General features: G+C 34.2%; 1 pseudogene across 1 annotated transcript; it reads left to right on the top strand.

The window, feature by feature from the left end:
* Positions 1-4,649: 4,649 nt before the first annotated feature.
* On the top strand, positions 4,650-9,946 carry LOC149187035 (N-terminal acetyltransferase A complex catalytic subunit NAA10 pseudogene; annotated as a pseudogene). The gene is made up of 4 exons (XR_016255734.1): positions 4,650-4,753; positions 5,142-5,584; positions 6,655-7,557; positions 8,766-9,946. The product of XR_016255734.1 is annotated as an N-terminal acetyltransferase A complex catalytic subunit NAA10 pseudogene (transcript).
* Positions 9,947-18,294: the final 8,348 nt, after the last annotated feature.

Genomic DNA, 18,294 nt, shown 5'->3' with positions numbered 1-18,294 from the left:
GCTTTTCAAGAAATTTGATCCCTCTTTATACTTGGTAGATCGGAAATTAAGATGGAAGCTCCTTTAATTCTTAATAATTGATAATTGTTAATGATTAATTTTATTATATATATTTTTAATTAAATTAAATTTTAACTTTATGTAATTTGACCTAGTCAAAATGTTCGGATAATATAACATAAAAATAACATAATAGGACATTACAACATCTCTTCTTATAACATACTATAACAATAACATGATAAGACAAAACATTACAACATCCCTTCCACAATGTACTAGAGAGTGCTCAAAGAAACTATTTCATTTTATAAATATATATACCCTCTATATACATAAATTCAAGAACACAAATGTGATAAATTTAACCCAATAAAATATATATATATATACAAATACATAGGAAATTCCATTGTAAGTAGATCATAAAGCATAAATAGGTGGGGATACTTCTATTCGCTATTCAAACCGAAACAAGAAATAAAAATAGATCATGTTATTTATTAAATATTTTCTATCCTCGCCCTCAGCTAAAAGAGTTATCTCTTCTGAAAATCCTTCTGTAATATTATTTGTTGGACATATGTATTTGCTCAGAGCTTTAAATTCACATGACGACTTCTTTCTTACACCATATTTTACTTGAATTTTATCAAAGTCTTCTATGTCATCTTCCTCGTACTCAATAACATCAACCATTACTGACAATAGATGATAGCTGAAATTTTGCGCCACTAAACAAGAAAGGTGGAGAATACAATATGTCATCATTTGGAGAGAGTTGAGAGCATGAACCTTTGGTTATGTACCAAAACACCATGCATTCCCTTATAGGGCCATCAAACTCCACCATTGTAACAGGGAAATGCTGGTAAAACCTTTCATTCAATCTTTTTTGGGGTGTCTTCCTACAAAAGAAGTGCCTCTGACACTGACTTTGATGCAATGCCTTTCTTGCTAAGTTCTTAGCTCAAAATCTCAAGCCTCCAGTTGGTCACACAAACTCCTATGTTAAGGACTCTGCTTCCTTTGTGAGGGAGTTAAAAGATATTAGACTTGACCCTATGGATTTGTTGGTAAGCTTTGACGTGGTTTCTCTTTACACTAAAATCCCTATTAATAAGGTCATCAATGTCATAAATCGGATTATTGATGATGACACTACCAAATTAGTTGATGTTTTCCTGACCTCTACCTTTTTTAGCGTCCAGGGTGAATTCTATGAACAAACATGTGGAATTCCATGGGTTCTCCGTTCTGCCCTGTTGCTAACTTATTCATGGAAGATTTTGAGACAAAAGCTTTGGCCTTTGCTCAATTTCAACCTAAGCTCCAGAAAAGTTTTGTTGATAATACTTGTGTCAATCTGGTTCCATGGTCATGAGAAGTTAGATTTGTTCCTTGTTCACCTTAATTCTCAATCTGACTCCATCAAATTCACAATGGAGGTTGAGGTAGATGGTAACCTTTCATTCGTTGATGTTCTTCTTTCTAGAATGGAAGATGGTTCATTGTCTCACAAGGTTTTTTGAAAAATAGCTCACATAGAACAATATCTTCATGCCAATTATCACCATTTCCCGACATAGAAATTTAGAGTTCTTGACACTCTTGCTACCCATGCGCTAAGGATATCATATAATAACCACCTATAAGACGAGAAATCCTATCTTCTTACAATTTTTGAAAATAATGGCTATAGTAAACATCAAGGTCTTATTGGTTTTGAAAGATCCAGTAAAGGTCCAAGGATTAAAAAATGTTCGTGATGAACAAGTTTCAAATGTTCAACTTCTATTCATCCATGGGACCACTGATAAGATTGCTCATATTCTTAAAAGGAACAATGTTTTTTCTACCTTCAATCCCCTTAATACTATTAGAAGCTCCCTTAGATCTATTAAGGACCTTTTGAATCATAAGGACGTGAAAGGGGTTTATTCAATCCACTGCTCATGTGGGATTCCCTACATTGGAGAAATTGGTCACTCCATTAATCTAAGAATCCAAGAAGATGTTGTAGACATTAAGCACAATCATTCTCGCTCAGCTATTTTTGAACATGCAAAGAAAATTAAGCGCCATGTCTGCATTGAGGATTCCAGGGTCATCTCCATGATTGATCATTTCCACCACAAGAAGTTGAGAGAGGCCATTGAAATTAAAAAATAGGTGAAAAATGTCAACAGGGACGATGGTTGTAAATTGAGTAAGAGTTGGATTCTTGCCATCTCATTGTGATGATTTTTTTTTTAAATAATAATTTTTTTGTCGATTAAATTTTTTTTCATTAGATTCTCTGAAAACAAAGATTACAGAAGATGTCTCAATGGCCCCCTTTTCTTCATTCTGACGAGACTTGTTGGAATAAATGGCTAGAGGATGCCATAGGTAGAGCTTTATAAACATTATTTCCGCATGACATAGTAGCAGCCATATAGTGCTTGTAAAAAAACAAAAAACAACATAGACCAACAACAAAACTTCAAGTTGGGAGATACGGAGGGAGCACAAGGGGGGCTGCAATATAGCTATCATGCTCATGCATGTGAAAATCGATATGTTCTACTTGAGCTTCCCGGTCATAGAGGTGGTCATTTTTTCTGCAGTGGTTCTGACAAAGAGAATCCAGTTGTTCCAATATCTCATTCTAACTATACTAAATATCATTCATATATGCAATGAGTTCATTACGGTCTTCAAACCTATGGTCGCAAATGATGTCAATATTGAGTTGAATGTCTCAAAATTGTGTAGCTAAGGATTCCATTGTTGCAGGAGCCTCAATTCTTCCTAGAAAGCGAGCTGGGTGAGCGCGACCTCACCCTCACGCTCCATGTTGAATGAATTTCCCAAAGACGAGTTGTTGTGAGGAGCGGGGCGACCTACATTAATGAAATTTCCAGCCCCACGATGAGGCCTTCCTCACTAACGAGGCATTTTTCTGTAAGTAGGGGTGCTGAGCAACCGAAACTGAGAGCACCCTGAACTGTACCTAAAAGGGAAATATCGATAACACCTACCAGGGGAAAAGGACACCCAATAAGCCTAGGAAGGACCAGAGACGCCACCAAGAAGGAGAAGAAAGGTTACCCAACAATTCACTTAGAAAGGTTCACACCAAATTTCCCTAGCCCACAGACACCACTGAAGACTACCCCAACAACCTAGATGGGCACCCCTAAGATACTAGAGCCAGAGAGAAAGAAATGCAAAATAATAGCAGACCGAAAAGAAGAAAAGGGAAACCCTTTAACCAGGTAACAAATAGAGAGGGTAGGTACATGAAAACTAAGGTAGTTGAATCTACCGTTCCCAAACAGAAGATACCCAAAGGGTAAACCAAAGTCGGTAAACCCATAGTAGCCAAGAAACACTTGCAAACACCAAGCCCAAGAGGTAGAGGCAAAGCCACCCTAGGAATCCCTGAGACATCACATGATGCACAGGATAGACCTCGGGGTCTGATTTAAATAGTAGAGCACAATTACCAATTCAATGCTAGTAAGAGAGACCATCTTGAGTGAGAAAAACCAGAGAAGGCGACTGAACCAAAATTTACAACCCCAGGTAGTACCAAGATGCAAATTTCCTCCCATGAAAGAGCCAGGATCCTAGGTACTTGTTTGAAGGAAAAATTCCAGCCTAGCTAGAGCGGACTGGACTTCCACTATGAGGCATCTCAAAAGCCAAAACCCCGACGAGATGCCATGGTTACCGTCGCCCACTCTATCACCTTACCTCTTTCCTAACATACATCGCCCAAAGTTCCAATAACAATAAGAACTCATCCACATTGCTTAACTGTAACACCATCTAGAAAGATCGCCTGAAAGGAGTACGGGGTAATGAAAACGATGATTAAATGCAGCATGTGTGTTGCGTGGTGGAGGGGGAAAGCCCCGAGGACTAGCCTAGCGTCATTTGATCACCCCCATTAGGTTTATTTTTTTCAATATTAGGTTCAAAACTAGAGGGGGTAAAAATATGTATTCCTTTGTAGACTTAGTAGTCAAATCGCTACACAGAGGTGGATCCCTTGTCCCATAAACAAGGGGGCCTTATACACCAATTTGGTGTCTGGCTTGGTCGTGACCTTAAAATTAATTAATTATATATATATTCCTTATTCTCGTAACTTTTTCTAATTAATCTTGACGCTTCCTATATAGTGTTATATATATTATCCTATTATAATTTTATTTAGTGTTCAAATAATATTATTTGTCAATAACATAAATATTTTTATGAACCCTAATGACTATATATATATTAATATTTTATTCTTCTTCATTTAAAAAAAATTATATTAAATTTATATTCTGATTTAGCTTTGAATAATTCCTTTACCTATTATTATTATTATATTTTTTTTATCCCCAATTTATATTTTCTCTTTAATTTTTTATCCCCAAGTCGATAGCTGTCTTTCACGGTGGGCAAACCCTGTTCAGCCCGCCCAATAGCAATCCTTTATTTTCATCGTCCTCCTCCCCATTATAAATTGCCGCGTGGTAATATAATGACTGCATCAGCCCATACGTGTCCGCCAGGTTCGCAGGCGGTGGAAAACGGTGGAGAATTCTAGGCAGTGTTTTTCATGGTTCAACCTGTTGTTATGTGACCAAACGACAACCATATGACGTGACCAAACAGAAACCATATTACCATTGTGTTAACGTCGACTTCACAGGTTGTTGCGAACTAGACCGCATTACCATCGAAGGATTTGCCACGAATCTTGTTCTCGCAGGTGCGCATGCTATCAACAGATAGTTCATTTTCTCGGCATTGAAATCACGAAGGGGTTTCAAACTGTTCTTGAATTTGGAAGATTTTGGATGAAATTGGTTCTATTAGCAGAAAGTGAGTCGGATTAGGTATGATTTAGGGTTTTCAGGATCCCTGCTTTGAAGAGATTTTGAGGGCACGGGGTTTGAAGAGATTGTCGTTCTGTTTTTCATGCAGTGTTTAGACACAGTTTCCATGGTGGAATGGATGTATAGATTGTTACTCTTTTCAAATACACTGTTATTCTATAATGAATCTTGTTATAATCACCATAAATTTATTCTGATGATTGATTTTATGATGAAAAAATTTGATGTCTTGCAACGTTCTCTGGACAATTTCACATTTAGCTGGTTGTATGTCAACGCTCTGCTCTGCAACATCAAGGTTTTGGCGTTAGGCCAGGGATCCCCCTACCTTACTTGGTTTAGCACTTCCTCAAATGATTGAGGAGCTCACCATTGATACCATGTATGATTTCAGGCCTGTTCGAGCAGACTTGGAGGTAATCTTCGATTGAAATTGCAGTATATTTCCTCCTTACCATTTTCTCTCTGCATTCCATGTTTTTTTAAATGCCATTATTTGTCTGTTGGTTTTATTTTATGTATATAGGGTTCTGAGGTTGTGGTTTTTGTCATTCTCTGTATTTCCTCATTCACATGAACGTGCAACCACGACTTCGGTTTTGTATCCATGGCAGACTGTTCAGCAGCTAAAGGAGGGACCAGAAGTGTGGTTTTGACAATGGTGCAGTAGAGTGGAATAAGACATTCAAACTCTGAAATACAAAGTTAACCTCTTCATTTGAATTTATATTTGTGTCAGGAGCTAGGATAACAGGTATCCATCTTCAATGGTCACCGTTGCGAGGGTAATTTCCCCGAGAATGAGCAATTTCCATCCATTTCCTTGCAATGTCTTTGATACATCATGTACATGCTCTGTTTCCGTGGAACAATCCTAATGATCTGGAGAAATCTGATTTCTGCAGGCACCTTTGTGTTAATTTTTACCATTAATGCACTTCTTGACAACGAAGGATTTGATTTCCATTCTTTAATATATGCATTCACCCCACCTTCTATATTCTTGACAACTCCCGACATTCCTTGGTTCCTAAGCAAATACAAGAAACATTAGGGAAAATATTTCTATTTGGTCTCTATTGCAGTTGCAATATGAGATTATGAACCAATTCTTGTTGATCATTATTTATATCGTCCAGGCTTCATGCTTGCTTTTTTTAATTAATGTGATGCTTATTAAACTGTATTTTTCTTGATCTTCAATTGGAATAGAACCTGCTCTATTTAGTTGGAAATGTTTTCATTTTCTGCATCTGGAATATTTTAAAGATAACAATTCTGAGAAACTACAAATATTCTTGCTAAGCATGCTGAGATCAAAACTATTGTACATTTGAAATGACTTGGTCTTTAATTGAAATAGAAGTGTGGGCTTTACAACCACGTGGCATCTTGTGAAACTGCTTGGCGCTTGCTACAAATTATCTGTTTTCATGCATTTTGATTTTAATGAGATACAAGGAACATAATACTGAGATTTGTGCGTATATCTAGCTAGATGCATTCGGGTCTATAGAAAGTTGATTGTGAGAGCGAGTATTTCAGGATTGAACTTATGACTAATACTATTCATGAACAATTTGGTCAATGTGCTTCTTCATAAAGGAAACATCTGTGTGAGAACATAATGCTTTTAGAGTGGTTCAAGGTGTTTTTATCTGACTAATTCTCTATTAACACTAGTGAAATGAAATCGGTCTCTTATTTTCTAAACATTTTGTTTTATTTAATAGATTTTTAAAGTTTGATTTATATTTTGGGTTAATGCATCCAGGGTGTACTGTATCCTTCACTCTTGAAGACACAACAAACCAAGACGTGTTGACCTATACTACTCCAAATGGTGCATTCGAGCAAGTATTTTCTATTGCATTCATTGGTGATTTTTCTGCAACAAATTTTGTTTATAGTCTTTACATATTTTGTTGTTTAAATTTCCTTTATATTTTGATAGTGGAATCAGGAAAGGAGATGGACAATTGTCTGCCTGTGAGGTGATCCTATTTCATCGCAAAGACATGGGAATCCCATGGGAGATTGCAAAGATTGGGGTCCGCCAAGGAATGTGGGGAGCTGTCAAGAATATAGAACATGGGGTGAATTCCTATATTAAGGGATGTAAATCAAGTATTCCACTGTCAAGAAGTGCATTAATGGCAAGAATTAACACAAAGGTGCGTGCAGATTTCTCGAGATCATTAGGGTTGCCTTCCACAGTAACAGAGGATGTACATGATGTATCAAAGACATTGCAGGGAAATGGATGGAAATTTCTCATTGTCAGGAGTAACAGAGGATGTACATGATGTATCAAAGACATTGCAGGGAAATGGATGGAAATTTCTCATTGTCAGGAGAAATTACCCTCGCAAAAGTTACCATTGAAGATGGATACCTGTTATACCTGTTATCCCAGCGCCTAACACACATATAAATTCAAATGAAGAGGTTAACCCTGTATTTCATAGTTTGAAGGTCTTGTGATCGAAAGCATCTCTATCGAAAATATCCAAGGAAAAACTAAGCGGAGAGGAGAAAGAAGATTTACTTGTACGAAAAGCACATTCTGAAACTTTCACGTTTGATTCGAAAATACGAAGTTGAGTATGTGGAAGCTACTCAAAATTCGAAGATACGTACGGTTCGGTTCCGCTGCAGATTCGGAAATTGCAAATCGGTACGGTATTTTTTTAAATATTTTTTTTTATATTAAAAAAATTATAATGAGTGGTAAATGGTAATTTGAAAATATTAGAATTATGATGGAATTAAGTAATATTATTTTTTATATTAAAAAAATTATAAAGTGTAAAGTATAGGTTAAAAATAATATTATAATTATTATGGAATTGGTAAAGTTTTTTTATTAATATAAAATTTAATATTTAAAAATAGAGATTTCTATATTATTCAAAACATTAAAAATATAAATTTTTAATTAAAAAAAAATTATCTAAAATTTGTTAACAAAAAATTTAATATTTAAACAGAAATTTCTATATTACTCAAAACATTAAAAACATAATATTCAATATCAAAAAACTCGCAGTTACAATTTAAATTGGTAAAGATTTTTGTTAATAAAAAAATTAAATATTTAAAGATTAAAAATAGAATTTCTATATTAGAAAAGTATGGTAAATAGTAAATTGCATATTAAGAAAATTACATTTGTAAAAAACAATAAATCTTATATTAAAATATTGTAGAAAGTAGTAAGTTTATACTTGTTGAATTGAGGTTTCTTTGATCCATATTAGGTTTAAGCGAGATTTTTCAGCGTAAATCACAAGATATTTCATTTGTTGACGCGTTTGGAACCAACAAGTGTGGTTCATTGTCAGGACAAGTTGAATGAACAGATCCTGCTAAGCATGTTAAATAGATAGAGCAAAAACCCCAAAGGCTATGACCAAGTTTATACTTGTTAAAAATAATAATTCTTACAACAAAGGATAATAAATTTTTATTTATAAATATTTATAAAATATATAATCTCCATTTTTTTCTATTTGAATTTCATAGTTCTCTTCTTTTCCATAGTAAAGAAATAGAAACCATTAAAGTTTGTGTGTGCTTCTATCTACACTCTAAACAACTCTTTGAAAAATCTACAAAGAGACATTTAGATTGCTTTAGTTATTAATTAATAATGTTATTTTTCATTTTTAAGCTTTATATTAAAATTTAAGATTTGATTAAGTGATTTTTTTTAAATATATTGTAAATATATATATATTTTTTTTAATTTTAAAAATAATTTAATTTTGGAAGATCTATATTTCCGAATTTTTTCCGTGTTGTATTTTAAGTAGTCAATTTTTTTTTTATCGAATCGAATTCAAATTTGGTACCTATGACTCAAACCCTATTCGTTATCCACAGGATCAAGATTTGGATTTGAGATCTCAGCTTCCACATACTGAATTTGCCATTTATCAAAGAAAGTGCCTACTTTGGATGTTGTTTCTACCTCACATTAATCAATATTCCCTGCTTCCTCATCTGGAGATGCTAGGTGGGCCTGAAGAGCCTCTTAGGGTGGAGGGAAACAAGCGTCTAGGAGAAGAATTTTGACAAGGTTTCGCTCATTCACAGATTCAGAATAAACCCATGGAAATTATGAGAAGAATTTTGATAAGGTTTCGCTCATTCACAGATTCAGAATAAACCCATGGAAATTATGAGAACTTGCCAATATAGGGCAAGCAACAAGGATGGTTTAAAGAGTGTTATATCCTAGGGTTTAAACACTGTCAGTTGCAGCCATGGTTTACATTCACCAAGCTATGGAAGACTTGCTTTCGATGCAGACAAGTAATCTGATGTGCCTACCAGAGAATTACCAAAGAATTACCAAATGAAGTATTATTTCCACCATATCCTCTCATGGCCTCAACTTCTCTATGTGGCTGAGTTACAAAAAGAATATTACAGGTTATGTTCTCGCGAAAATGGATGAGTCCACAGAATGCCATGTCCATATAACTTCTTTGGTCGTGTTGCGCACGCACAGGAAACTGGCCCTCACAACGAAGCTCATGACAACAACCTAGAAGGTTGTGCATGAGGTTATTGGGGCTGAGCATGTTTCTCTCCATTTCTGCAAGAGCAACCGAGTAGAATTCCATTTGTATACCCATACACTGGGCTATAAAATCAATGATATCGAGGCTAAGTACTATGCCAATGGCGAGGATCCCTATGACATGCGTAAATAGTTGAAAATGAAGTCGGAAAGTAAGCAACATCATTCTGGGGGATGTTGCGGTGGACAGGGAGACAAGAAATAACAGGCTACAAAGGTTATACGAAGCAATGAATGAAGCTTAGAGTTACTTTTTAGATTTGCAAGCTTCTCTCTACACTTGGGCGGCAAATGATAATAGTATGTTCGTATTGTCATCATGTGTTTTTGCATTTTCATTTAAGGTTGGAAGAGTTTCGGCTATCTTCGTGAGCTATAAATATTTAGTTGTTGGTACTGCAAAATGTACGTTTTGCATTTTCATTTAAGGTTGGAAGAGTTTCAACTATCTTCATGAGCTATAAATCTTTAGTTGGTATTGCAGAATGTTGTAGGTAGCTGTTAGAAAATTAATTTTATGAGTTTGAAAAAAAATTAAAAAAATATTTTCGTTGATTTCTAAAATATGAAATACCCAATTGTGCATTTAGATATACTCTATAATGTCGCTGATTTCTGAAACGTGAAATACCATTATAATATGATTTAATTATATTTTCAGTTTTGTTGTACTCTTTCTAGCTCACAATGAAATCCATGTGTGGCTTGCTTTGTGGCACATGTTGGAATGTTGGAAACTTTATTTGGTTTCAGATATTGCAAACATCTAGTTCACACAAAAAAAATTATTTTGTCTTTGTTTGATTTATTCCTCGCTTGTATGTTCTATGCGTGGTGGGCTAGATTTGTATTTTTAATAACTTCATTAAAATATGATTTGAATTTGTCATTGGTGGAATTCAAGCACTTTTTCTGCAATTCGATGCATTGCTTACTCTTTGGTTGTGTATTGAGATGGATTCGATTGTTGTCACCTGTGGTGATGAATACCTCATACCCTGAACCTTAAAAGATATAACTAATTGCTTTTTAGGAAAAAAGATAAAAAATATCATGCTTGGTCTAGAGGTTTCTTTGATAATTCTCTAAGATGATGATGTAGATATCTTGGTCACCCGAGCAATGCTGACAAGAAAGAGACCAAACTTCTTTACTTTGATGAAGAATCAAAAGAAGTGGACAACTTGGATCCTTATTCCACACCCTATATATGTACTCTCATCATTCTACAAATCTTTGTTCAATGGAAAACATAGTTGGAAATACTCTGGAACAATATCCATTTGCAAACTAAGATCTTCACAAGCGAAGAATCTCGTCTCATCATGCGTTTTTTCACTTGCCATAATAGTTATTTGTTTGCTTTAGTTTTGTTATGATGTATTTCTATATGAAATTCTCCCCATTTTATAATAATTATCTTATTTTTTATTTTTCTATGATTTATTTTTATAGGTGATTCTCCCCATTCCTATCTCTCAACAACTAGAGGGGGGACCAACGATTCTCCCCATTTTATGTGATTCTCTTTTCTCTGATTTGGAAAATGGACATTGTTACTATTTCCTTCTTCCATATTTTGCAGGTGTGAAGCAGGCAGGCACAATGAATTCTTCATGTTTGTTTGTGTGAAATGACATTCGCTGGAATTTCATACATGGTTATAAATCCATGATGTTAGCTTGGTCAAATGCAATACTAGCACCAAAGATAATAATGCAATCCAAATTTCTATTTAGGGAGAAAAAAAAACCTTTATATTCATGAGATGTACATATGTGTTCCAATTCTTACCATTCAAAGACATCTACATAAAAGAAAATTTGAAACCGTGTGAAGATGAAATTATGAGACGATAGAAACACTAGCTCCGTGTTGGTGGGTTTCCTTTGCCTAAGATCTAAAATATGCCTAATGTTTTAAAATCCATTATATGCCTATTGATTTTGATATTATCCACGGATCATGTGGATGTGGACTAACTACAGCCTGCAGGTAACTAGGTAGTTATGGATGTGAATTACACAAGTAATTATGTTGCAAACTATTCTCGATGCCCTTAATCTAACTAAGTTATGTATCATGGATAGAGGTTTCATAAAGAGTTTGTTTTGAAAAGAAAGCTTGAGTAGTCATTGAGATGATATTCCAGAGTTACTGCATGGATTGGTCTTGAAGCCTCCTTGGAGTTGATTGCTTTTGTACATATCTTGAGGAATGTTCAACTTGATAAACTTGTTAGAGTTTGAGTTTTTGATCGTAATGTTGTTTTGTTCATTAATTTTCTTTTCTAATCATCATGCATTCTAATTTTGGGCTAAGAGCATATAATTGGATCATTTCTTTGATATGATCATTGGTGTTTATAGTGGTTACCTATATATTCTTTTTGTTTTTCTTTATTACTTCTTTCCAAATCAAGCTTCATTCTTGGAAACATTTGGTCTGTATCAACTTGCAAAACTTTGGTGTGCAATTGATGGAACTCCATGATGATGGGATGACCAGTGTTTGGCAACTATTCCTTATGATGAATTTGGCTTGCTTCAGCCTTTGAAAAATCAGAGTTATGTGCATTGTCCTCAACTTGCATTAGGTAGTTTTGGCGTGTTGGTGGTAAATGGAGTGGGGCTACTTGGTGAAGGATTGATCACTAATTTGAATGTGACATCCTGTTAGAAGTATCCACACTTTCCAGGCCCTTTGATTTGTATTTATTATGTTTGTGTGGCCTCAATCTATCATTCTCCTCTCTTCTCTTCTTGTTACAAGGAACTAACTAGATCCTATTAAACATACAATGTTTTCCAATTTGACAATGTATTCAACCAATAGAACAGATAGTAGCACTTCACGGGGCCCCTCAGACCCGCAGGAAAGGTATAACCTCATTCGGAGAAAAAATGCTTCCCTGTCGAATGGATAAATCGGGTTTCCCAATGCTCTTCCACATATTCGAGATACGCCACCTCAAGATGCTTTACTCCTAACCCCTATCGGTTCCGAGATGGGGCTTAACCTGAGTCTCAGTAGTAGATCACACTGACCATTGTGGCATATCCTCTGCCCCAGAGTAACTTTATAAATAAAATGAAAATATCGGAGGATTATAGAGGATTGGTTGTGCGCTTGTCTAATTTTATCTAACTTTTGAATCTATGTGTATTATTAGTTTGGATTTATTAAATTATGTTTAAATTAAATTTGACTATTGATTTTAATTTTAAGTAAGGAGGCCTTCTCTTTGAAACTTGAATCACTGTATAAAATGTGACTAGTTCATCTTTTGTTTAACTTTTTGTCGAAACTAAAATCTATGGTTATATTTAAATTCGACTTTCAATTTTGGTTCAAAGTTGATAGGTTTGATAGATGAAGTAGGTCTCAAACAACTTCAAAGGAAAATAAACCAAAAATATTATTTCTTAGCTGAAATACCTTCTAGTTGCTTATGAGGAGTTTGTATTGTATGACATGGGTTAAATTCATGAAAAAAATAGACAAGAAATTTGGTAGTAAGCTTTAATAATCTCGATCTTCCCTTATCTAGGTAAAGTGTAAACATATTTTTGAAAATGTGTTCAGGACCTATGAACTCAATTCTTGGATTAACGTTCTCACTTCAATGTGGGGAGCCATGAAAGTTGACCAACACATACATTACGTTACAATTTTGTTGAGCCCAAAGGACTTATGTTTCTAGTTACATTTTAAACCAAGGCTAACCAAGTCTTGCTTTCTTAGTTTTCACATACTTCAAAGGGTTGGTTCCGTCACATTTAGCCAAAATTCCCTTAACATTTTATCCTTTGGAATTTTTCGCAAATGCTTATGCTTTCACCTTGATGAATAAATAGGGTCCTCAACATATTCATAGTGTTTCCTTTCCCCAATTCAAATATTGGACATGATTGCTCAATCAATCCCTTATCTCCATTCAACTTTATTCCTAAATCAGGTTTTCCTTCACCTGTTCAAAATGTTCTCTTGACTCGATTCTTAAATCAGGGCATTCTTCACTTGTTTGACTTGTTGCCTTGGTCTGATTTCAAGGATCAACATCAAGTTCCATTTCTCAAATTAGGTCCCTTCTCAATTAAGTTCGAATGTGTTCAAATGCATACATAAAATATTACACAAAATAATGTATGAACAATTGTCTTCCACATTTTCCCATTCCTCCTATAGGCATTCCTTTTCACCTCTGAGTGCAACTGCTAGTATAATGATATAATTATATATTATTAATTTATTTAAAAGTAGTTGTTATTTCCCAATTTTCTCTATTATTTCCTTTTTTTTGTTTCTTTTTATTTATAACAATCAATTGCATTAACCACCTTTATATTTTTAATAGTTTCTTATATATTGACCAAATTATTATTAATATTTTCTTATATATGGACCAAAAACTCTCTTTTAATGTTCATTTTTATTAAAATAATTTACATGTTTTTAATGAGTAATTCTGGAATATGGCGCATCTTTGTTATTTAATCATAATGATATATCGATTTTTTCATCTTGGTCTTGACCTCATTAGAAGGTTCGAAAGTATCAAATATTGTTGACGTGATTAATCCTAAAGTTAGGTTCAAATATCAATATGGATCAGAAAATTTCAAGATCAAATAAAATAATGATAAAAAAAATTGACCCATTGTATTCATGTGGAATATAGTCTATTTAAAGGGGAGAATTAAACCAGTTTAGATCCATCTTAATTATAGATATACCAAGGACCGAGAGGGATCAAATCTCTTTGAGATGAAAACATCTTTTAGAGTGAAAAGAGATTTGATCCCTCTCGGCCCTTGGTAGTAGACTAGTTTAATTTATTATAAATGAAATGTATATTTAAACTGTGATTTATGTAAATGATAAACTATATAATTTATATGATTTTTAATGGTTACACTTAACCATCAAAACTAATCCTAATCCGTAACACTACTATAAAGATATTATATCAATTAAATTTATTTTACTTAAAAAAAATAATATTTTTTTCAAGTTAAATTAAATATAAATTTAATTTTTTTTACTTCTCTCAATATTATATCAACTAAATATCTTAACAAAATATCTTAACAGTGAGGAAAAAATAACTATAAATGTACCTATTCTTACAACTAATTTGATTTTATAAGAGTTATTTTTTAACCATTATCTATCCAATTTAATAATATTTTTTAATAGTTATCCAATAATATTTTTCAATGTGAAGTGGTTTTGCCTTTGTTTCTTTTTTGTTGGCATACAATTATTTGTGAAAATATTATTTTTCAAATGTATTTGATATTCCTTAAAAATCTAGTTTGTATTATAACACTTCTAGATAAAGTTGTAACTGTTTTGTTTTACTAAAAATGACTTGGTAAAGTTGTGGCCAGGTAAAGCCCTAAAATGAATGGTAAAAAATAAATGTCATTTTATTTATTTGAATAAATAACACAAGCTATGGCCAACCATAAAGTTATGGGAAAAAGTGCTAAAGGAGGGCTTCATTTACCAGATAGTTAGAAGACAATTATTCCTCTCCTTGGAGATAAATAATCTAGGTTGGGACAAGGGAGCTAAGAGGGAGAGAGGGAAGAAAACCCGAGGCAACTTTTGTGACTTGGTACTTGGTTTGAGGAGGTCCACGAGAAGAGTTGAAGCTTTAAGTTTTGGAACCTAATAATGGACGTTGTCGAAGGTTGGTAGGGCACTGCGACAAAGACTATTCTTGCGTTGTTTGGTGGCTAGTGGAAACCCTAAGATAGATTTGTGAGCCTGTGAGTTCTTTCGATGGACTTGGATAGCTTTGATGCCTTGAACAAACCTTGTTAGGTCACTGTCAAACAACTTTTCTGGGAAGAAACTGTCTTAGGGGGAGAATTGGACGTAATTTCCATTCTCATTGGTTAGGTGGAACACTCCCTTTCCTGGTGATTTTGTGGCTGGACCAAACAATTAAAAAAAGATAAGTATTTGACCTAATATCTATGATGAATTATTTTTTGTCTCATGTAAGTGATTAATCTTTAGCGTGATAAGATGTGTTATTTCTTTCTATGTACAGAAGTTTGTTGTAATTTCTTGTACTAAAAAAATGAGGATGACTGGTGAAGTAGGTTAGTTTCAGGCCAAATTGATTTAACAGTAGCCGAGAAATAGTCATGGATTTAGACTGGAAGAGGATTGGAATACATGAGCAGGGCCTAGGGATAGGCCTCGCTCATGGAAAATTCCAAATCAATTGTGACAAATAATAACATAAATGACTTTAGCAGATTATAATCACCTAGATTATTTTAAAAATGAATAAAGACAACACAAGTGTAACTTACAACTAAAACCCCTAGAGTAAATCAACAACTATATGTGTTATATCCTAGCCATTCCTATGGCAGTTAATGAGAACTAATTTGAAAAACAAAGATATAAGTTATAGTGAAACCATTAAAAAGGAATGATTTAAAGTAACTATGATAGAATGAACAAATAATACACGCTGATAATGGCAGAGACAAGATATCATAAGTCTTTAAAAATATAATAATGCAAAGGAAAAACTTTATGAGTGAAACCCTAAAAAAAATTACCAGTAGACTACCATTTTAGGAATACCATTGAGCTGTGGATGGTTATGTATTTAAACTATTCAACCAAGGAGAAATACCTGATGGTCGAAATAATGAAGGAGTATGTGCACAAGTATTTATACAATTTCGTTGAGGAGTGAATCAACCAAGAAGATAACAATTAACTTACAAAGTTAAACAATTGTTGCATGCAAAGTAAAATTCTCTACAGAGAGAAAGTATCAAAGATTATATTATTACATGTAACTCCAATTAGATGTGGGCCAAGGGCCATAGCTAGTTCAAAAAGAAAACCAGTCGAACAATCAAACCCTTGGTGCAACCTTAAGGGTTTTACACCCATTGAATAAAATAATAAGTAAATTGTTTTCTTTCCTTTAATTTACAAAAAGGATTCAATGTTGAATCCTAAAAACCCTCTATGGAGCTAACAAAAAGGAAAATTTTTAATTTTGGGCTAATCCATGCAAATAACACAAAATCTTTCAAGAACTTGAGAAATACAGAGTAAATGGGAGTATTACTATCGAAATTTGTAAATCGTGGAGAAAAGTGAAAGTTGTAAGTTCAACAAGCCCGAATGAAGGTGATAAAACCTGGTTGATAATTTCCAACAAAGGAAAGTTAGAAACTAATAAAAAGTGATAAGGTAAAATAGTGAGATAGAGGCTGAGACAATCCACCTATTACATTTTCATCTTAATCGTTATCCCAAGCCTAGAAGACAAAAAGAATACGAGGCTTAGTTTAAGGAGGAACTTAATAAGAAGAAAAAAAAGGATTGTAGAGAAACCCTAAAGAGGAATATGATAAGCCTAATTTAGGACTCTAACTTAAGCATAATTTGTAATTATTTATTTAGCCAGAAAGGTAAAATAAAACCTTACCCAAGTCGAGGCCATTGTAATTGCACGTTGAAGTCCACTTGCCGTGTGAAAAAGCAAGGTAAATCAACTAATGGCATCAAATTAGGATTCACAAAGTAAGGATATGAAAGGGGAAAATATGCCTCCATCTATTGAATGACGATTACCTATCCCAATGGGTGAGGTAGTTCCTATAGAAAAACCTTTAGCCCCTAGCTGAAAGAAAAAGTCATGTTGATGAGCTCCAAAGTCCTCTTTGTTATCCCTTTTCACCCAGCCAGAGTATTTATATAGAAGATCAAGAAATAAATTAGTATACAGTGGATAAATACCATATAAAGAGAAAAGGTAATTGTATGCCTTTAATTCTTCACATAAGGGATGGGAGGAAACCCTCACCTGCAACACAAAATTTCTAAACAATTCAAATGCAGACAGTCGTGCGAATAAGAACAATTCTTGATGAAAAAACTTAGTAAAGGAAGGGTTTGCAATCAGGTATGTAGAGACCAGACAAACCCTACCATATCTAAGGTTTATAGACACCAAGGCCTTCTCTTGTAGAAGTGTTGATGAGAATGAAAGCTCGAGGTTGCAGTGGGAGTAGGTGGTTACTCTAACTAGCCCCGCCTACATCCACACCGTCTATCCTTTGAAAAAAATCTCCATCGCTGGATTGTTGTCTCATGGTCAACTAAGGCCTACCTCGAAGTAAAACCCCCAAATTGTTGTAGGTCAACATTATATGCCAAAGGTATTAACAATTAGACCTCCAATGTAGCATGCTAGGTGAATACCTTTATATGAGTATGTTAAAGGATTCATAGGTTAATCAAATTATAAACATATTAATGAAAAAGAAGAATGCACTAAGTCCTGGAAAGATCTAAGGCCTGTTTTAGGGAAAAATAGTGTTGATTCAAACTGCTAGTCCCACTAAGATGGGTAGCTATCTTAGAAACAAACAACGAAAGCTTTTCAAGAGTTCCTTTAAGTGTGTTAGACGGAAGAGAAGAAAAGAGGACCAACCTGGATCTTCCGCTTTGATCCTAGCTTGATTTCTCCTTTCCTTGATAGAATTTGCCACTCCTCTCTTATTTGTCCCACTTCAAAGAGTACCTGTAGAGTCAAAGTAATAGCAAACTATCAAAGCATCTCTATCTAAAACATCATAAACAATGCGGAATCAGAAACACATTGACCATACAATTGCATTCATAAACAATAAGATTCATAAATACAAGATCATATGGAGGAAAACTCAAAGAACTTTATTAATAGTAATGTAAGAGAGGATTACAACCCAGCTGTCTGATCCAACATCATCCTCCCAGTTGTAGAAGCCCTCTTCACCTCACGAACAAGCAAATCAC

The sequence above is a fragment of the Pinus tabuliformis genome, chromosome 3_1 (genome assembly GCF_031772625.1).
Source record: "Pinus tabuliformis cultivar Carrire ecotype Pingquan chromosome 3_1, CPIR1, whole genome shotgun sequence".
NCBI lineage: Eukaryota > Viridiplantae > Streptophyta > Pinopsida > Pinales > Pinaceae > Pinus > Pinus tabuliformis.
The sequence above is the reverse complement of the archived record's forward strand: the minus strand, read 5'-3'. Positions and strand labels throughout refer to the sequence as shown.